Source organism: Orbicella franksi, chromosome 4 (genome assembly GCF_964199315.1).
Source record: "Orbicella franksi chromosome 4, jaOrbFran1.1, whole genome shotgun sequence".
Lineage (NCBI taxonomy): Eukaryota > Metazoa > Cnidaria > Anthozoa > Scleractinia > Merulinidae > Orbicella > Orbicella franksi.
The window spans coordinates 9,304,021-9,323,759 of record NC_138148.1 but is presented as its reverse complement, the minus strand read 5'-3'; the positions used below and the strand labels follow the sequence as shown (position 1 = coordinate 9,323,759).

The window sequence follows — 19,739 nt, the reverse complement described above, 5'->3', positions numbered from 1 at the left end:
TGAAAAATATGTACTTATCTCATGATTTTGAGCCTTTTTAGAAGTTACAGCATTAGGAAAAGTGCTTACATAAATGCTTGTTTGTTTAGTACTGGTAATCAGTCACTTAGAAAGCCAAAGTAAGTTCCAGATGTTTACACTATATTCCAGCCGCCATATTGGTGTACCACGGATGTATACCAACATGGCGTTTTCTTACTGGGCTCTGTAAATTTCTGGGAAACATTTACGACGAATTTCTGAAGTTTGGGGAAACGCGCAGGTCTAAAACTTGGAGTAGTGTCTTATTTAGTTATCTTCTATAGCGTACATCACAATTTCTTAGCTTTTTCCATTGGTTGGTTTTCGATTTTTTTTTTTTTTTTTTATTGCGTGACAGTGAAAACGATCTGTACCGTTCGAAGAACAAAACAGCAACTGTGGAATATTTTTTTGTAAAATGATAAAACAAGTTTTTTAGTTCATAATTTTTGTACTTGTTCTCACCTTCCTCTGATATAAATCCATGCCGTTCCTTATTTTTTAGTCGGGATCATTTGCGGTCCAATATGGGGATCATTTCCAGTCCGGGATCATTTGCGGTTCAATTTGGGGATCATTTACGGTCCGGGATCATTTGCGGTCCTGGGATCATTTGCGGGCCCGTACAGTACTGCCTTCGGCTTCTTAAACTTACATCTCTTATAGTTCAACACTAAATTTTCTCCAATTCTTATTGGTTTAAATTGATCACGTGACGGGATAATGTTCATCGGCGGATAGACACTATCTGCACACGGTAGTGCCCGTCCGAGGAAATACCCGGATGAAAGCACGTAGTACAAGGGGGCTTATAGGAAAAAAATTGAAAGACGCAATTTTTCAGTTTCTTTTACAAATGTTACATTTGGCTTTCACAGCTTTCACCTAAAATTGAAAATAATTCAATTTGATTTTTGAGCTGGCGCGTGGAAGACCCGGGGGGTACTCCCAGTAAAATCGGGTAGTGGTGTGCGGCCCGCTTCCCGAAACCCTTACCCTATTTATGACCAAAATCTGCGATTTTCCCTGCCCTATTTATGACCTGACCAAACATTCGATACCCTGTTTGTAACCTGATCCTTAAATCAAAACCCAGTTTCAGATCAATGTTAAATTGCTGTAAATATAATTTGTGTAGGGATTTTGCTGATGGTCTTATCTCAATTGCTGGTTTTCAGTGTCACGCAATTCAAAATAGATCAAAATAAAAATCAAAACCGGTCAATAGATAAAGTCCAGAATCTGGAAAATGAAAGAACGTAAATATGCAAAGACTCTCGCCAAAATTCTGGTCACAGCAATTTTTCTTATGCGAGATATGCGGAGAAATTTTTTACCCAAATTGATAGAGATTTGTATGGAGACGCCATGCTGGTGCCCATCCATATGGGCACCAACATGGCGACCGGAAACCAACAGAAACATCTGTCACTGAGTTTTGCTACAAAAGCGTGGATTTACCCCTCAAGGAACTCTTAAACATTAAAATAATACTTTTTCTAAGACATGAACTGTTCAGATAGCCAAGTTCCCCGAAATAAGTCACTTTTTTAACCATCATGACAGCTCTCTAGGCCGTCATGTAGATGCCGCGTCACGCAAAAGCTTGGAAATTCAAGCGTAGTGTATCACAAAACCAAGAACCCATTCGGAGCGAAAATTTGTATGAACATTAGTTTTCAGCTGCTCTTATACATCATTTAAGTAAAATCTCAGGAAGATCAATAGTTTTGTAGTTCGAATTTTAGTGACGTCATGTGAAAACCAGCTATACGTCCATACAAAACCTGTAAGGGACTGTAAATTCTTGCTGAGTCAGGATGTAATCTATTTTTATCAACTGTGCGCGACGCTACTCACCTAATGTCTTATAGAAAATCCAATATTATTACTTGGAAGGCTTTTCCACAGCGCAGTACCGCTGTAAGAGAGACCCAAAATGTGAACCACACACGAAAAACTCGGGGTTCTTTCAATTATGCCAGACCGACCAGTCACAGACCAGTGGGACTAGCCGTTTGGGTAGGTTTTAGCCTCGTGGTCTTTTAGATGTCTGTAGTCACCGTGTACCAGTCTCGTGATTCAAGGGCTTCGCTTACAAGGTCACACAAATAGATCAAGTTTTCCATCCCTGACCATTAATAAATCTAAATTCTTGAACAACAATTTCCATCGGTGGTCATGTTTGGGTTTGTCTACTGACCTTGCTTAGTCCAATTAATAAAGTTCCTGTTTTGGTGTTAATTCTGCAAACTTGAGTGTTTTAATACTTGTAGAATCAATTGCTTTGCCACATGTATTCATGCATTCGTGGGAATCGCGTGAAAGTGTTTGGGTTAGTGTTCTAAACAAAGGCATCTAATCCTCCAAGGTCAGTCGGCCCGTGCCGCACGCACACATACCTGCCGAAGGAGCGTGTTCTTTTTAGCAAGGTAGTCAAGTTTCACAATTTAGTCAGATAAAGCACAACCAATGAAGTAGCAGGACAGATTCCCGGTACCTATCGCTAATTTGAGCCAAGCCCTTCAAAAGTACAACTCGCTCATTAGTGTTTACGTAATAGTTTATGTAATTTTAGAAGTATACAATACAGGAAAGATAATTGAAAAATAACTAGGTCAGGACGAAAATTGCTTTGGTGTTATGTCGTGTTTATATTTCAGTTTTTGTTTTCATTTACAGCCATCGAATTATACACTCTTTTTACGGTAAGAATATATTTTATAAGAATATCGAGACTGATTTTAAGAATATTTTAAGAATAAACCGGAAGTTTAGATTTTGAGAAAAATCTCATTTTGTGTGTTCAAAATTTTAAAACAATACAATTATGTTGTTAGCTAAAACTGTATAAAATTCTTCCTTTCTCTAATGGGCAAAACTAACCAAAAACCAACAAAAACAGTGTGTTGGATGCTGATAACATTTCTGCAAGTTGTATGCGTCATATCAAGCTTTAATGCCTGCAGGCTGGCTACAAAATTAATTTAACACCATCCAGACACCAAATACATTCGAAAACAGAAACGTCATACGCCATAATCTAAGAATATTCACAAGAATATTTTCAGCCTAAAATCGGAAAAAAAAATAACAGTATTCAGCCTCGGCCGGAAAAGCAATATTCTTAGAAAAAGAAAAAAATTTCTACACAGAGTTGAAACACAAAATAAAACGATACACTGTATAAAAGACCGGTTTTGGCGGTTTACTCCTACTTTAGGACTGCATACTATAAAGTTTTTCACCATGAGGTAATAAGCTCAGCTCGTGACTAGCACGAGGGAAAGCATATTCAGAAAAGGAAAAACTATCTTGATCTACAAATCAGGTCAGTGTAATTTATACCATTCGTTATATTGCAAAGGTCACTAATCGTTGATGTCGGCGCGTCCAGTCAAAGCTGAATTAATCTGTAATTTTTAATACTTCAAACGCTGGTAAGGTTTGAATAGCGTGTTTCTCTTTGAAGTCATTTATCAACAGCTGAGAAACTGGAAAAAGAGACAGAAAAGGCAAGAAAGGTTGGTGAAAACAGGCCAAGGTGAACAATTTTAAAACAGACAAGCAAATCTGCATGATATCCCAAGATTTTCCAGACCGTTCCAGAGTTCAAGATTCAATCGTTTCTAAGTTTTATTTGTGTGCGATTGGCTGTATGTTAAACTTGTATGTTGTAAATGAAATCATATAGTTAACAAAACCTGGCAATATTCAAAGGGTGGTTATGTGTGCTCATACAACTAATAATCAATGGAAGCATATGCGATTACGTATTAAATTCATGCACAGTCAATGAGCATAAAACAGAAGATATGCAGGGTTAAGGACCTTCCAACATAAATCGTAGCCTGTTTGTTCGCTTCTTTGATGTTTACCAGCCTTCTTAACCATTTCCCTCTACTAATTATGATGAAATATACCAATTTAAATTGAATTCGTGGACAATCTGAATTTGCGTGACAGCGTGTGATATGAATAGGAATTCGCTTTGAGAAAGGAAGGTAAAAAGCGCAAGGCATTTTTCCATTTCTATGCCTCCTAACCTACATTGGAGTTTACAGCGACCCGGTCTGGACTTGAGAAATAAACGCCAGCGAAGACAGGGTATTGACTTTTCCAGGCTTTCAGAATCTGATCTATCAGGTGCCAATAATAGATAGATTTTCACCAATGTCTAAAATCTATTTGGAAAGTAGCATTAGCTACGCTTAATCCAGAAATATTATTTTTTGTTGTGCTCTGTGTTGTTTGAGCAATGAGCTCGTCATTTTGGGCAATTTTCCATCCTGGCCATGCTCAAATTGAACTGTTAAATGAGAACTACTGGTTTTACCAGTAATTGTGTTATCCAATAAAGTCATTATCATCATCATCATCATCATCATCATCATCATCATCCTGATCATCCTCGTCCTCGTCATCATCATCATCATTATTATTATTATTATTATTATTATTATTATTATTATTAAGTTTATTTGTCAGTACCAACCATAACCAATCTCTATCGCCCGAGATCAGTAAAAAAATGAATTATGTACATAAAACTCGTCCCCGGGTATAGATAGAGTGGAAAATTCACCGCAGGCACTGCTGCAAAAAGTTAGAACCACCCTCCCCTCGGCAGGTTCAATCGCGCAAACCAGTCAAAGACCAGCCATATCGATTCATTGTATTCCAACAAAGAAGCTGTATATGCGAACCGCCTGGGCGGCGAAATTTGAGTAGTTTTAAAGTTGATCATTTAATCCGGTTTCTTTCTCATATCCTTTAACTCTTTTCCATTTTTTAGCATTTTACCGTAGAAGCATACGGCGGAACCGTTTTAAACAGTTCTAAATGAAATGGATGAAACCAGGCAACACAACATGCAATACTTTAGAAAAGCATCATGGTTCTTTACTGGAAAACGTTCCAAGGATAGTTCGTGGTCATGGATCGTGTGTGTTTCGGCAGCAATTTGCAATGCTGTCAATTTTGGTATGGCTCTCAGCTTTGGTGTTCTGTTCCCGGTTTTGATGGAATACTTTGACGAGACCAGGGAGAGAACAGGTTAGTGAAGTCAGTCTTGTAGCTGTGTTGTGCACAAGCGCGCAGTCTTTTCAGCCCGCCAATAAAGTGTATCATAGGTGCTGGTAGTCGCGTTCAGTGCCGTTAATTTGTTTATAAATTAAACGCCTCTAAATCCTACTGATTTAAAAACGAAAAACTGCTGATCATGTCCGTGTGGGAACATAGACGGGTTCGACAATAGAGGGTCATACAAACAACAGCCGAGGTTCGATTTTAAACAGTTGCAACTTAACTGACCAGTTAAATTATCTCAAAAAAAACGGTGTTGGGCTTTTGCACCTCGGAAATCGCATTGTTTTTGCGTTCCTTACTGTTCTAATACAACTGTAATGATCTTCAGAAGTTAAAAAAACGTACGCACTATCGTTTTCAAACTCTGGCATTGACGTTGCATCTCACAATACAACCTGAATTAAATTCAAATGCGCTCAATTAAAATTCCCTACCTTGGATATCGTTGGACTGCCAACGGTAGTTCGCCTTATACCTTTCATTTGGTATTGACCTGTTTTACAGATAAAATATAAACATTTGTAAAAACAATTCAGTTCTTCTTTTGCTGCGGACAACTTTTATTTGCCAGTGCTTGATTATTTTGTATCTTGATCAACCAATTCAGTTTAGAAGTCTGTAAAGGAAAGACTGCGTCTGCAGTCATCACCAATACTTAACGAGGTTGGATAGGAGAAGAGTTCGATCCATTTCGCAAGAAACACTGCTCTTCAGCTTATTACAACAAGAAAATTGCTAAATATTCGTCTGCAGTGCTTGCTTTTTTTTTTTAATTCATAACGTATATTCTCTTCCTTAGGGAATTAAAATGTATTCATGGCAACTAAAAGAAGTCGGTTAGACATTATTCAAAACGTGATAATTTTTAAGTCCAACAGCAGAATTATGTAAATTCCTAAAAAAAAAGTTACATGGAATTCAAGTTGTTTTGCAAACAAAATGCTACGGAACATGTTGTCCGAACGATTTCAGAGGAAAACTGGATAGACATTGAAGACAGACGTTACAAACGCCATACAAGCTGAACGATTTGAAGTCTTTAGCTTTGAATTCCGTATTATTTAATTTGGCTTGTAAACACAATGCCAAATTTGAGGGTTACTATATCGCAAGAAACACTGCGCTTCAGCTCACTGATTCGATCAAGCTTATTCCATCAAGAAGATTGTGAAATGTTGGTCTGTAGTGTTTGTTTTTCGTTATAAATTAATAACGTATAGTCTCTTCCTTGTTGTTTTGCAAAGAAAATGAAACGACCTGAGCTACAGAACATCAGTGATGTCCGAACGATTAGAGCGGTAACCTGAATAGACAGTGAAACGAGACCTTACAAACCGGCTATGCAAACTGAACGTTTTGAATTCTTAGCTTTGAATTCCGTAATATTTGCCTTGTAAAAATCAAATTGAAGGTCGCCTCATACAATTTATGAAAGCTAATAAAAGCTGCCCTTTGAATTTTCCACGCTGCAAAGAAAAAATGAAAAGTTCAAAGTTCTTATTAGGCTGCAAAATTTATGAGACTGTCGCAAATGTTTAACACACTGCTGTAAAACACTTCCACTATCCTCTTTTTCTGCAAACACAGCAGAGAGAAGAACACGCTGTAAAATGTCGACCTAGCTTTATTCTAAACGCTTTTTTGTTTTGATTAAATTTGTTTCGGTTGATCTATAACATCAATTTTGAGACCAACCGTTTGTAACCGCGGATCCAGCGTTTATAGAATTAATCTCTTTTTATCACAAATGCCGCCAAGTGGCAAGATTTTAAAAAGCAGTATGTGCCCCTCTAATTTCTCGGAAACTAAGATTCCCGCGAAATGAGGTATTGAAGTGGAAAAATAACTATCATTTCTTGATAACTGTTGTCTTTTTGTTTTCAGCGTTTGTTGGCTCAATCTGTCTGGGCATGCTATGGTTTGCAAATCCGCTGGCAGGCTATCTCTGCGATCGTTTTGGTTGCCGCATCACATGTTTCTTGGGAAGCACGCTATGCATTGTGGGACTGGTGTCGACGTCATACGTGCAGAACCTCACAATGATGTACTTCACGTATAGCGCCTTGTACGGTTTAGGAACTTGCTTAATACTCAATCCCTGCTTTCTTGTAATCGCTAAATACTTTACAGAGAAGTTGTCCGTAGCTGCTGGCGTCGTTTCATTGGGCGCGAGTGTAGGGGTCCTCTACACCGGACCTTCGCTTCAAGTCCTCTTGGACTCGTTTGAATGGAGAAACTCGTTTATAATAATGGCAGCAGTGTACGTCCTTGTCTCCATCTTGAGTCTGAGTTTCAATCCATACGTAGAAGAAATAACGATTGGGGAAAATTTCAGCACTGAAGAGAACAACAATGAGGAAGAAAGAGACGAAAAGACAGGCTTCTCTCTCTACTGCAGTGTGTGGAGCTTTCCTGCTTACACTGTTATTGTAACGTCGCTTACGTTTGCCAGTTTTGGGATGTATGTTCCTTACATCAATCTGGTTAGTTTAAATTAAACTGCGCGTACTTTATCACGCTTCACCTTTGAGCAGTTATGTATTTGTTGTCGCAAGGTGGGACGAGTTGACAATGACATACAGGTTCAAATGCATCCTGCATAGGTCCTTGTACCATGCATCCCATAGCCATCCCATAGACATCCTATAGCCATTCCATAGCCAACAAGCGCCAGTGGAATAATTGGAATAAAAACGTCCCCAAAATATAGAAAACTAAAACAAAATAAAGATAAAAACGCCTCAAAAAATTACGCACATGCTTACCATATTTGTAAAGCATGGTATAATGGCTCATATACCATAATGGTTAAACCAATGAAAACTACTCTTGAATTGCACTATCCAACTACATCCTCTTTTGCGCATGGCTAAGAAAACGACTGAGAATAGAACACCAGTCAGATTTCTATCCAGCTAAGTCACCTTAATGGACGTTTTTGGGTCAAGTTTTGGTCGTTGGATTGACCGCACCAAAAAATGTCTCCAGTTTATTTAAGGTAGTTTTCTACTTTGCTTGATAAGAACTTTCCTAAGAGGTCATTATTACTTTTTTAGGTCAAGTACTGTGAAGATCTCGGAGTCTCTCCGCAGAAAGGTTCTCAGCTGTTCATTTTTATCGGCCTTGCGTCATGTGTCGCCCGACTGGTGACGGGAAGACTGTGCAGCAACAAAAGAGTTAATCCGGTGCACATTTATCAGTCATGCTTGGTATCAGCTAGTCTCGCTGCCTTTATGCTGCCCTTCACCACAAAATACTGGAACTTAATCGTGTTCAGTGTCATTTATGGATTGAGCGATGGTGTTTTCGTAACAACTCAGAATTTTATTTTACTGACGGTTGTGGACAGCAAGAGAACAACGGCCGCTTTCTGCATCAACAATTTGGTGTATTCGTTCTCTGGGGCCGCCGGCGGACCAGTTGCTGGTGAGTTAATAATGTTACTTTAAACTGAGCGCGATAATTGTCCTTGGTGTATGTAGGGAGGAGGGTAGGGGGGGGGGGGCAGACCTGAGGTGTTGAGAGAAAGTACAGTATGTTTTGAACGCAGTGTGGTCGGTACATAAAAGACCAAAGAATGATATAGCTCTTCCAGTCTGTCCCGGAACTATAACCCTGGACGAAATTTTTGAGATTCGAACAAGCTTGGTCAAAAAAGAAACAAGAACACTATTTTCCTCCGGGACACAGCGGGTAATCCTGAGCGGACAAGATAGCGCCCTCTTGGCCTGTCGGGTAGCCAATCACAGAGCAGGATTCGGATCAACTTGCCCACTCACAGAGCTAGCCATATTCCTACAGATAGCGAGATAACCATGCAAGGAAACTATTCTCCATGTATTAAACAAACAGAGGAAACCCCTGTTCCTCGGATCTCCAAGAGAAATTGAATAAATTGATTCATGAATAGAGCAGTTTTAAGTGAGTGTCGTAATACCAAACCCAATGTTATGAGTCTCGCCAATGAAAAAGGACACAGACAACCCAAAAGCATGAACCAATCAAATCTCGAAGTCAGTATAAATGTAGCTGACGAAAAGCGGGGGAAAACGCGAGCAGTCAGATGAAAAAGTGAGGCGAATTTGTTAAGGCAATCGTTTATCAAGCGGTTTTCAATTGAATGTCGTAAAACCAAAACCAAACCAATTACTTACCAATTAGACTACTCGGCCGAACTCACACCATAGTAAAACCAAAACCAAAACCAAAACCAAAGTAATTGGCTGATTAATTTCAGCACTCAATTGAAAACCGCTCTAGCTTAGTAGGGCAAAACCAATTTTAAAATTTCGGTACGCAAGTTAAAACTGCTCTGATAGTTACTCCAATTCAAAGGGAAATGTTTTTTGGTTAGATTTCATTTATATTTTTATTTTTTGTTCAGTGAGGAGAGAAAAGCCTACCTTTCAAGGTTCTTTCTTGAGATATGTTCGCTTCTTTCTTCAGCTTTGATAGCGGACCAGACAGGGAGCTATATCTACTCATTCTACATGACGGGAGGGGTACTGTTTGCTGCTTTCCTGATACCAGTTATAATGATTTTCATCAACCGGAGAATCTCTCTAAGTTCACATAGAGAACTCGGAAATAGAATTAAACGAAGAAGAGTTTATTGGCACAGTATCGAAGGAGGAGCGCAAGAATTAATTGGAATGAAGCTCAGCGCTTGGAATGACGAGAATGCACAATTCTAGCGCAATCGTCCAATCTTTATTAGTAAAATTTTACTAGTATCCTAATACTGTACTAATGCAAGTGCTGTAATCTGATTGGCTGAGTCATTGCAAAGCTATCAGCTATTAGTGTGCAGTGACGACAAAATTGCAACGTTTCCTTTCTTGTCCTTTTTTCCAAATGGATAATCATTGACAAATTTCTGAGAAGACTAAAAGGAGGGCATTTACGGTTTCTTAAATAAAAAAACTCGAAATTTTCGAAAGAAACTGATAAGCACGCGTACACAACTGTAAATGTCAAATTGACCATTCAATCCGCGCGAATTCTCTGAAGCGGGAAGTTTAATACAAAGACCAGAAATAACTGGAATCGTTATTTGAAGGGAATTTCAATTAGAATTCTACTAAGACAATTAGATTATTCGCTCTCGATTTCATAATCCACTTGTTAAAGAAAACAGCTCTAAGAAAATACGAGCGCTGATTGGTTAAACATCGTGTTTCTTTAAAAACAATTGGAGTTCGAGCTCGCGCGATAGTTGACAGTTAACTATCGCGCGATAGAAATTGAGAGCGGATAATGTAATTGTTTTACTCTAATTCTACTAGTCGTTTAAAACCTCGAAGTTAAAACGCGAAGAAGCAGCCGTCATTTTGTTTACAAGCGTCCACTGCTATATGCTACTCGCTATCCACAACACTGATAACAGATAGTGAGAGTCAGAGAACGACATTCGTGATAGAAAGCTAGTAGATTTGTTCTAAAACTCGATAGAAACACGGAGAACATGTTTTCTATTTCTTTTAAAAATACACCGCGACGAAAAAAAAAGAAAGGAAAACAACCTGTTGACTTTTTGATCATCAAAATGTAAATTCTCTTTGCTCGAGCCATCATTAAGTCAACAGCTCGTGCTAGTTCCATGTTTCTATCGAGTTTTATAACATAACTAAAGCAAAGCGCGCGCTCTGATTGGTTAATTTAGCGTCTACCATTTACCCATGGGTGTACGCTGCTGACGCGTGTGCTAATGTTTACAAAGCAAATCTTTTGACGGACATTGTTTCCAAAGTAGTGGCCGACGTTCTTCTGCCAGAAATGCGAAACTGTCTTCACAGTTGTCTGAAGATGAAACTTTATCGAGTTACTGGTGTGCAGTCGGTTGTCATGAATGAATTTTCGCGTGCTTGTTTTCTCTTGTCATGTAAGACTACACGAACATTTTTTTGTGATGTAGCTCAATAAAAGGACTTCTGTTGTTCCAGTGTCTCAATGTTATGTTATAAAACAAATGGAAACGCCATAGTGTGCACTATTGAGTTATGGATGCACTTGGGAGGTTTGCTAAGCACTCAAGAAGCTAGAGTCGCACTCGGCTATCGCCTCGTGCGACTCTAACGCTTCTTTCGTGCTTAGCAACCTCCCGCGTGCATCCATAACTCAATAGTACACGCTATGGCATTCACCATTTGTTCATTAGTATAAATTGTCATATAAATCTACTAGCGTTCTATCACAAATGCGGTTCGCTGATTGGCTACGCTATTCACCATCTATTCTGTTCTGAATAGTGAGTAGCGTAGCAGTGTACGCTTGTTAACAAAGTGGCGGCCGCTTCTTTGTGTTTTCGATGTGTCTGTGAAGAGGATTTAGATTAAGTTTAAACCGAGTAGTAGATTTATACTAAAACAATTAGGTTATTCCCTTCATATGCGTGACAGAAATCAAGAGCGAATAATCTAATAGTTTAATAGAAACACTCGTGAACGTTTGGGAGAACTCGGAAAAGCTGTGGAAGCACTCGCCTGTTGGCTCGTGTTCCCACAGCAGTCCTCGTTCTACCAAACTTCCACTAGTGTTTCTATAACTCGACAGACACACTGTACATGTTTACTATTTCTTAATCAATTTAAGTTCCACCTATCCTAGTTCAGTATAAATCTACCAGCCTTCTATTCCGAATGCCGTTCTCTGATTGGCTACGCTACTCACTACCTATTCTGTGATAGATAGTGAGTAGCGTAGCTGTGTGCTCTTGTTAACAAAATGGCGGCCTCTTCTTGGCATTTTCGAAGTGTCTGTGAAGAGGAGTTAGACAGAGTTTTGAACCACTAGTAGATTTATACCAAAACAATTAGATTATTCGCTCTCGATTTCTATGCGTGATAGTTGACTCGGGCTGCACCCTCATCAAATCAAATCAAATCAAAACTTTATTTATCGATGGTGACACGTAATAGTTTATCAACTAATAAATTTGTGGCCCTCTTAAATGTGCTAAAAGTTAAAAATCAACTATAAACAATAATCAAAGATTATCACTAAAATGTCGCAATCTAAAAATTATTATTTAAAAAAGGAGTAAAAATTTTATTCTGGAGCTGACTTAACCTCATCAACTATATCATTCGATAGAAATCTTCAGCTCATAATCTAATTGTTTAATAGTGTTTACATTAAGTCTATCCCCTCCCTCATAAACTCAAATCTATTCAACGCTGGTGCTTAGGCAGCGTTTGAAATGTTGGCCATGTGAGAAACTAGGACTCTAAAAATGAAACCGAGTAGTAGATTTATACTAAAACAATTAGGTTATTCCCTTCATATGCGTGACAGAAATCAAGAGTGAATAATCTAATAGTTTAATAGAAACACTAGTGGAAGTTTGGGAGAACTCGGAAAAGCTGTGGAAACACTCGCCTGTTGGCTCGTGTTCCCACAGCAGTCCTCGTTCTACCAAACTTCCACTAGTGTGTCTATAACTCGACAGACACACTGTACATGTTTACTGTTTCTTAATCAATTTAAGTTCCACCTATCCTAGTTCAGTGTAAATCTACTAGCCTTCTATTCCGAATGCCGTTCTGTGATTGGCTACGCTACTCACTATCTATTCTGTGATAGATAGTGAATAGGGTAGCAGTGTGCTCTTGTTAACAAAATGGCGGCCTCTTCTTGGCATTTTCGAAGTGTCTGTGAAGAGGATTTGGATAAAGTTTTGAACCACTAGTAGATTTATACCAAAACAATTAGATTATTCGCTCTTGATTTCTATGCGTGATAGTTGACTCGGGCTGCGCCCTCATCAAATCAAATCAAATCAAAACTTTATTTATCGATGATGACACGTAATAGTTTATCAACTAATAAATTTGTGGCCCTCTTAAATGTGCTAAAAGTTAAAAATCTACTATAAACAATAATCAAAGATTATCACTAAAATGTCGCAATCTGAAAATTATTATTTAAAAAAGGAGTAAAAATCTTATTCTTGAGCTGAGTTAACCTCATCAACCATCACTCGATAGAAATCTCCAGCTCATAATCTAATTGTTTAATAGTGTTTATATTAAGTCTATCCCCTCCCTCATAAACTCAAATCTATTCAACGCTGGTGCTTAGGCAGCGTTTGAAATGTTGGCCATGCGAGAAACTAGGACTCTAAAAATGTCATTAAACAGAGGTTCTAATGACTCTTCACATAATTATTATCTGACTTCTAATTTGTTAATAACAACAACAATAACAATGCTTTATTTACTCTTGACACTTAATACACATTTGCGAAGAAAATTACAATAACTTAGGGAAAATATATGTGTTTAAAGTCGAGCTAGGGGGATAAATGAATCTTTCAGTTTTCGAGTTACTCCCCTACTTTTACGTGTATGGGTTCCCTGTGAATGCAACAAGATGCCGCGCTAGTGCCGCGAACTGATTATATTTTCATTCTTCATATGAATTCCCCCTGTGTTTCGTTGAAATGGAACCCCCGGCTCAGTTGGATGTGATAGCTGTTTTTGCAGTTATCAGCGGCTTGACACACAGACGAGGCGAAAGGGTCAATTCTGTATTGTATTGACCCTTTCGCCTCGTTTGCATGCCTTTTGAAACAAAAGAATTCTTGACCGCAGACTCAACTGCAATAAAAGCTATTAATAGAGGTTGGCCGGGAATCAGTGAGGAAAACTAATGGATGCCTAGGAATGTTTACTTCTTTGAAGAGCAGCCGCTAATAAAATTTAAATTTCTCTCGCAATCGGCAGTGAAAAAAAGTCAAATCTTGTGCTGTTTTTGTGCCTCTGGTACATCATTTTTACCGAGCAATTAAAATGATAAGACCATCCCCGCCCCCCCCCCCCTCCCCCAAAGAAAGGCAAAACGTCGAACAAACAAAACAGAAAAATAGAAAAATTTTACTTGACTTAAACTTGACTCGGGTTACGAACTCTCGAAATTAGGCCTTGCAACTTTGATTGTTGCAAGCTCCCAATTTAATTGCTATTGGCATATTTCCGAAATTTAAATTAGCTGCATTTACGTATGAACCGGCCGAGATAATTTATCGGATAAAGTTTGAGGGAAAACTATTTCCGACTCGAAATGTAGTGGAGCGCTTGTTCAGCGAAAAATGTAAGTCAACGTCTAACAAAAACATTGTCAGTTGTTGTACCTTTTTCCCGGCCTAACGGCCATATATGCCGGAACAGGTTGACTGCCACTACACGGTCCGCCTCAAAAGTTAAAAAAAGAACATCGATTTGTCATGGCCAGTTAACCAGTGAAATGAAGCTTAAGTTGACGGGACGAGCGCCGAAGAAATTTTTTTAGAGCTTTTCCGCCAAAATCTACCGCACGGAGGACGAACTCAGTGGCATAAACACAATTTCTAGAAAGCGCTGAAGACAAGCTGTGTCGAAGAACAAACGCTTCCTAGTGCTAAATTCTTTTGTCAGTATCAACCATCACCAATAAAGGAATCGTGTACATAAAACTCGTCCCTGGGTATAGATAGAGTGGAAAATTCACCGCAGGCCCTTGCTGCAACAAACTAGAACCACCCTCCCCTCGGTAGGTTCAATCGCGCAAACCAATCAAAGACCAGGCGTATCGAGTTATTGTATTCTAACAAAGAAGCTGTATATGCGAACCTCCTGGGTTGCGAAATTTCAGTAGTTTTGAAGTCGATCATTTAATCCAGTTTCCAGCCGGAGAAATTTCTCATATCAACTTAAACTCTTTCACAGTTTTTAGCATTTTAACCGTGCAAGCATACGGCAAAATCGTTTTGAACGGTTCCAACTGAACTGGACGATATCTTGAGTGGTTGAAATGGACGAAACCAGGAAACACGACATGCAATGCTTTAGAAAAGTATCATGGTTCTTCATCGGAAAACGTTTCAAGGATAGTTCATGGTCGTGGATCGTGTGTGTTTCAGCAGCAGTTTGTAATTCTGTTAAATTTTGGTATGGTACTTAGCTTTGGTGTTCTGTTCCCGGTTTTAATGGAATACTTTGACGAGACCAGGGATAGAACAGGTTAGTGAAGTTAGTCTTCTAGCTCCCGTCAGCCGGTCAAGTGTATCGATCATATGTGCCGGTAGTCGTGTCGTGTGCTGTTGATTCGTTTGTGAATTAAACGCCTTTAAAATCTGCAGATTTAACAACGAAAAACGGCTGATCATGTCCTTGTAGGAACATTGACAGGTTCGAAATTAGACGGTCATATACAAGACAGCCGAGGACAGGTTCGATTTTAAAATTGCAACTGACCAGTTAAATTTACTCGAAAAACGGTGTTGGGCTTTGCGCTTAGGAAATCGCTTTCTGTTCGCATTCCTTGCTGTTCTAATACAACTGTAATGATCATCTGAAGTTGAAAAATACGTACGCACTGTCGTTTTCAAACACTGACATTGACGTTGCATCTCGCAATGTTAAATTCAAAATGCGTTCAATTGAAATTCGCTACACGTAGGGGTCCAAACCACCCCCCAATTGTTTCGTCAGTTCTTGGGTATTTCACATTATTTCGCATTACTTAAAAAGTATTGACTCTTTCTACACCAAACTTGGCAGAAGAGCAGGAGACCTATTGCCAATTATATTTACGTGAAAAATGTCAGTAAATGTCAAAGTTGTGACGTCACAGTGATGACGTCAAGTTTTTTGCCACTTTTGAAGTTTTTAATACGGATATTTTTTACAATGTGTTCGAAAGAGCACATCAAGGGCAGTTGAAACCTGAAAAAAATTTGTCCATATCACAAAAATTAAATGAAATAGGGCATTTTTAAATATGAAAAATAACTCTGCAAAATATGGGTTCCCCCCTTGAGAAAAATCCCCAAATTGGAGCCGTAATTTTGTTCCAGCAAATGCAGCTATGTTGCACATGTGATGTGCAACATGGCTAAAGCAAAAATAAAGAAGAAAATCGGAATAAAAAATTATCCCTCTAGTGTTATTGCGTTAAAATTAATTTTGTTACGTCATAACCTGTGACGTCATCCGTTTTTTTACTGTTAATAACATCCTAACAAAGCCGAAAATCAAATTTCCAAAACCATACGATTTTTGACAACATCAAGCTTTCTATTTTTCGAGATTATTAGCCTTCCTAGAATAAAACTGAAAAAAATAAGCCAGAGAGACTGACTTAAGAAGGACAGTATGGTTAAGCAAATTCCGGGGGGGGGGACAACAAAAAAATATTTAACTTACCATATCTCGAAAAATAATCATCATAGCAAAAAACGGTTTCCGGCATTTTACTCCTCAACTCAAGGCCTTTCCAATGACATAATCTTTTTATCAGATTTTACAAAAAATTATAGCAGGTTTTGGTGACGTCATCAATTATGACGTCATAATCTGACATTTTGTCACAACTTCCAAATTAAAATAAACTGGAGAACAAAGAAAACTCATCTGCCAAACTTGGTTCAGAAATATATAAACCAAGCAAATATAGCCTTCATGAAACATCAGGGGGGTGGTTTGGCCCCTACGTGTACCTTCGATGTCGTTGGATTGCCAATGGTGCTGCATTTTATATTCTTCATTCGGTATTGACCAGTTTTACAGATAAAATACATATCACTGTACAAAACTTAAGTTCTGTTTTTGTTGCGGACAACTTAATTTACCAACGCTTGATTATTTAGCATTTTGATCAGTCAATTTAATTTAGAAGTCTGTGAAGGGAATACTGCGTCTGCAGTCATCCTCAATTCTTAGCGTGGTTGGATAAGAAAAGAGCTAGTTTCTATTTCGCATGAAACACTGCTCTTCAGTTCACTGACTCAAGCTTATTAAATGAAGAAGATTGCGAAATGTTCGTCTGTAGTGTTCGCTTTTTGTTATTAATCCATAACGTATATTCTCTTTCTTAGGGAATTGAAATGTGTTCATGGCAACTAAAAGAAGCCAATTAGACATTATTGAAAACATGATAATTTTTTAAGTCCAACAACCATTCAAGTCGTTTTGCAAACAAAATGCTACGGAATATGACGTCCGAACGATTTCAGAGGAAAACTGGATAGACAGTGAAGACAGACCTATACAAACTGAACGATTTGAATTCTTAGCTTTGAATTCCGTAGTAGTTAATTTGGCTTGTAAACACAGTGCCAAATTTGAAGGTCATCTCGTATGATGTGTGGAAAGCTCAATAAAAGCTGCGCCGTTTGAATTTTCCACTCCTGCGTCCGCAAAACCTGCTAGCGAAACGCCTTAAAGGAAACATAGGCACGCAAGGCGTGCAAGAGTTATTTTTTTGTGTGAAGTGTCGGAGATAGGAGCATTCATGGTACAGTAATGATTTGGTCAATTTGACATTTTTTTTTTGGTTGCGATGTTACATCGGTCATGGTAAGATAGCTAAATAGTAAGCCATAAAATGTTTGACTGAACAAACTACAGTAATCTGACATGTCTCCAGATTAATGTAGATACCATCTTATTTTCTAACAGGCAATTTGATTCGTTCTTTGATACAACCCGGTGTGACACGTGCACATGCATAACTCCCTCACTCACCGATCACATAACCCTTCCAACTCCCAAGAGGAATTTTTGCTCAAAAATACTCAAGTTAATTTAGGGACTTTTTCGCATTTTATACGAGACGTAAGTTTACCTTTTCACACAACACAACACAACACAACTTCACCGAAAATAGAAAGAAAGAGAAAAAAACCTCTGACACGTTGACAGTCTGATTTAATTAAATTGCACTTTAACTTGGTGCCGCGCAGTGTTCAAAGAACATTTGAACAGTTTTCATACTTTTTACCTTAAAAAATATCGGACTGAAATGAATGTCGTCAAATAAAACTATTAAACTGCTACTGCAGAGACGTAAAAACCGTCCAGAAATGAAAGCTTTTTTGCTTAATATCCTGGAAACAATAGCCGATAACTTGTCAGCTCTGATTGAATTTACTCCCATATAAAAAACAAAAGTGTTAAGTTACCATTTGTTACTAAAGATAGAAAACATCTCGTGGGAAAGAGTGGTGACGATTCGTCCGCTCTAATTGAATTTACTCCCTTCTGAAAAACAACAGTGTCACATTACACTTTGTAACTAAAAAACAAAAATGTCTTGTTATATTTGCATGCAACAAGAACAAAACAATCGTCACCTGCACTTACTATTGTAAACGTTAGAACTGTTTCAAATCTTAAGTCTCTTCCCCTCAAAGACATGTCCTAAGAACTAGAAGCGACGATTCGTGACCTCTAATTGAATTTACTCCTTATGAAAAACAAAAGTATCAAGTTACCTTTAACTAAAAATAAAAATATCTCGTTGCATTTGCATACTACGAACTCACGAACTGTTTCAAACCTCAAGGCTCATCTCGTTCATTTAACTAAAATCCTCAGCCTAACCCACAGAAAATGTCGAAGTAAATCCATTATATGAATACTTCCTCCTCTTTTATAGAAGAATGAAAACGGCCGTTCTGAACTTTATCGGGATCAGATCTTCTCACATACCATTTACCTTTACAACAAGAAATTTGATTGGCTGTTTATAGTAGATCCAATCTGATTGGTGTGACATACATACATCTCTCACTCACTCACTCACTCACTCACTCACTCACTCACTCACTCACTCACTCACTCACTCACTCACTCACTCACCCATTGACCCGTAACATACCCGACGCGCCGACTAAGAGGTTTTTTTTTTTACAAAAAAATAACTCAAAAATGAAAAGTTCAAAGTTCTTATTAATTAAGGCAACGAGATTGAATTTATCTATTATGAGTTAGTTTTGCGGTAAATTTTGGCGATATCGCGAGATTAAATTACGAAAGACTGTCGCAAAAGTGCGACACCTTGTTGTAAAACACGTCCATCCTAACACAGCACAGAGAAGATCATGCTATAAAATGCCGAACTTTATACTAAAGGTCCTTTTCTTTTGTTTTTGTTGATCTGTAACATCGATTCTGAGACCGACCGTTTGTAACTGCAGATCCGGCGTTCAGAAACTTAATTTCCTTTCATCACAAATGTCGTCAAATCGCAAGATTTTGTAAAGCAAAATGTAGCGCTTTTATTTTCTCGCAAACTAGGATTCCCGCGAAATGAGGTATTGAGAGGAAACAGGAGCCATAATCGGGGACGGAGACCGTAAGCGCGCGCCATTTCTAGTATTGGAGCTGTCCCCATGATATGGGACAATAATTCTATTTTTAGAACAAATTGCGCCATCGCCTGCGACACACGCGCGTACATGCTGCGAGGATTTTCGCGGATGTCGCGCGGGGGAAATGGCGTCCGAAATTCCCGAAATTTTTCATGTTTTTTGCCCACAAATCAACGCGTTTACGTCTGTTGGAATTTTGCTTAAGTATTTTCGTCGTAAGCTGCTCCAGTTTGAGTGAAGTAAGAACGTGTCGAAGTTAGGTATGTTCCGCTGTAGGCTTATATATATCGCTGACCAAGTTGTGTTCCGACGGATCAAGACCCAAGGAGGCAGCGTGACCGAGTAGTTAGAGCGCCGGATTTGAAATCCGTAGGTCCTGGGTTCAAATCCAGTTCTGATCGCTAGCTGATGTTGTTCTCGGTAGCCCCGAGTTTAACTTCTCGGCTGCGCTTGTAAATAGCCAACTGGTCTGCCTCCCGCCAGTTGGGATTCTTAACCT

The 19,739-nt window shown here is 38.6% G+C and overlaps 1 protein-coding gene and 1 pseudogene across 2 annotated transcripts in view; both read left to right on the top strand.

Annotated features, from left to right (window-relative positions):
* LOC145483341 (uncharacterized) overlaps window positions 1-19,739 on the top strand; it is a 54,851-nt gene that overhangs the window by 21,557 nt on the left and 13,555 nt on the right. The gene's annotated exons all lie outside the window — the stretch shown is intronic.
* On the top strand, window positions 4,804-11,511 carry LOC145483336 (monocarboxylate transporter 8-like; annotated as a pseudogene). Its single transcript, XR_014048904.1, has 4 exons — window positions 4,804-5,076; window positions 6,994-7,592; window positions 8,166-8,535; window positions 9,556-11,511. The product of XR_014048904.1 is annotated as a monocarboxylate transporter 8-like (transcript).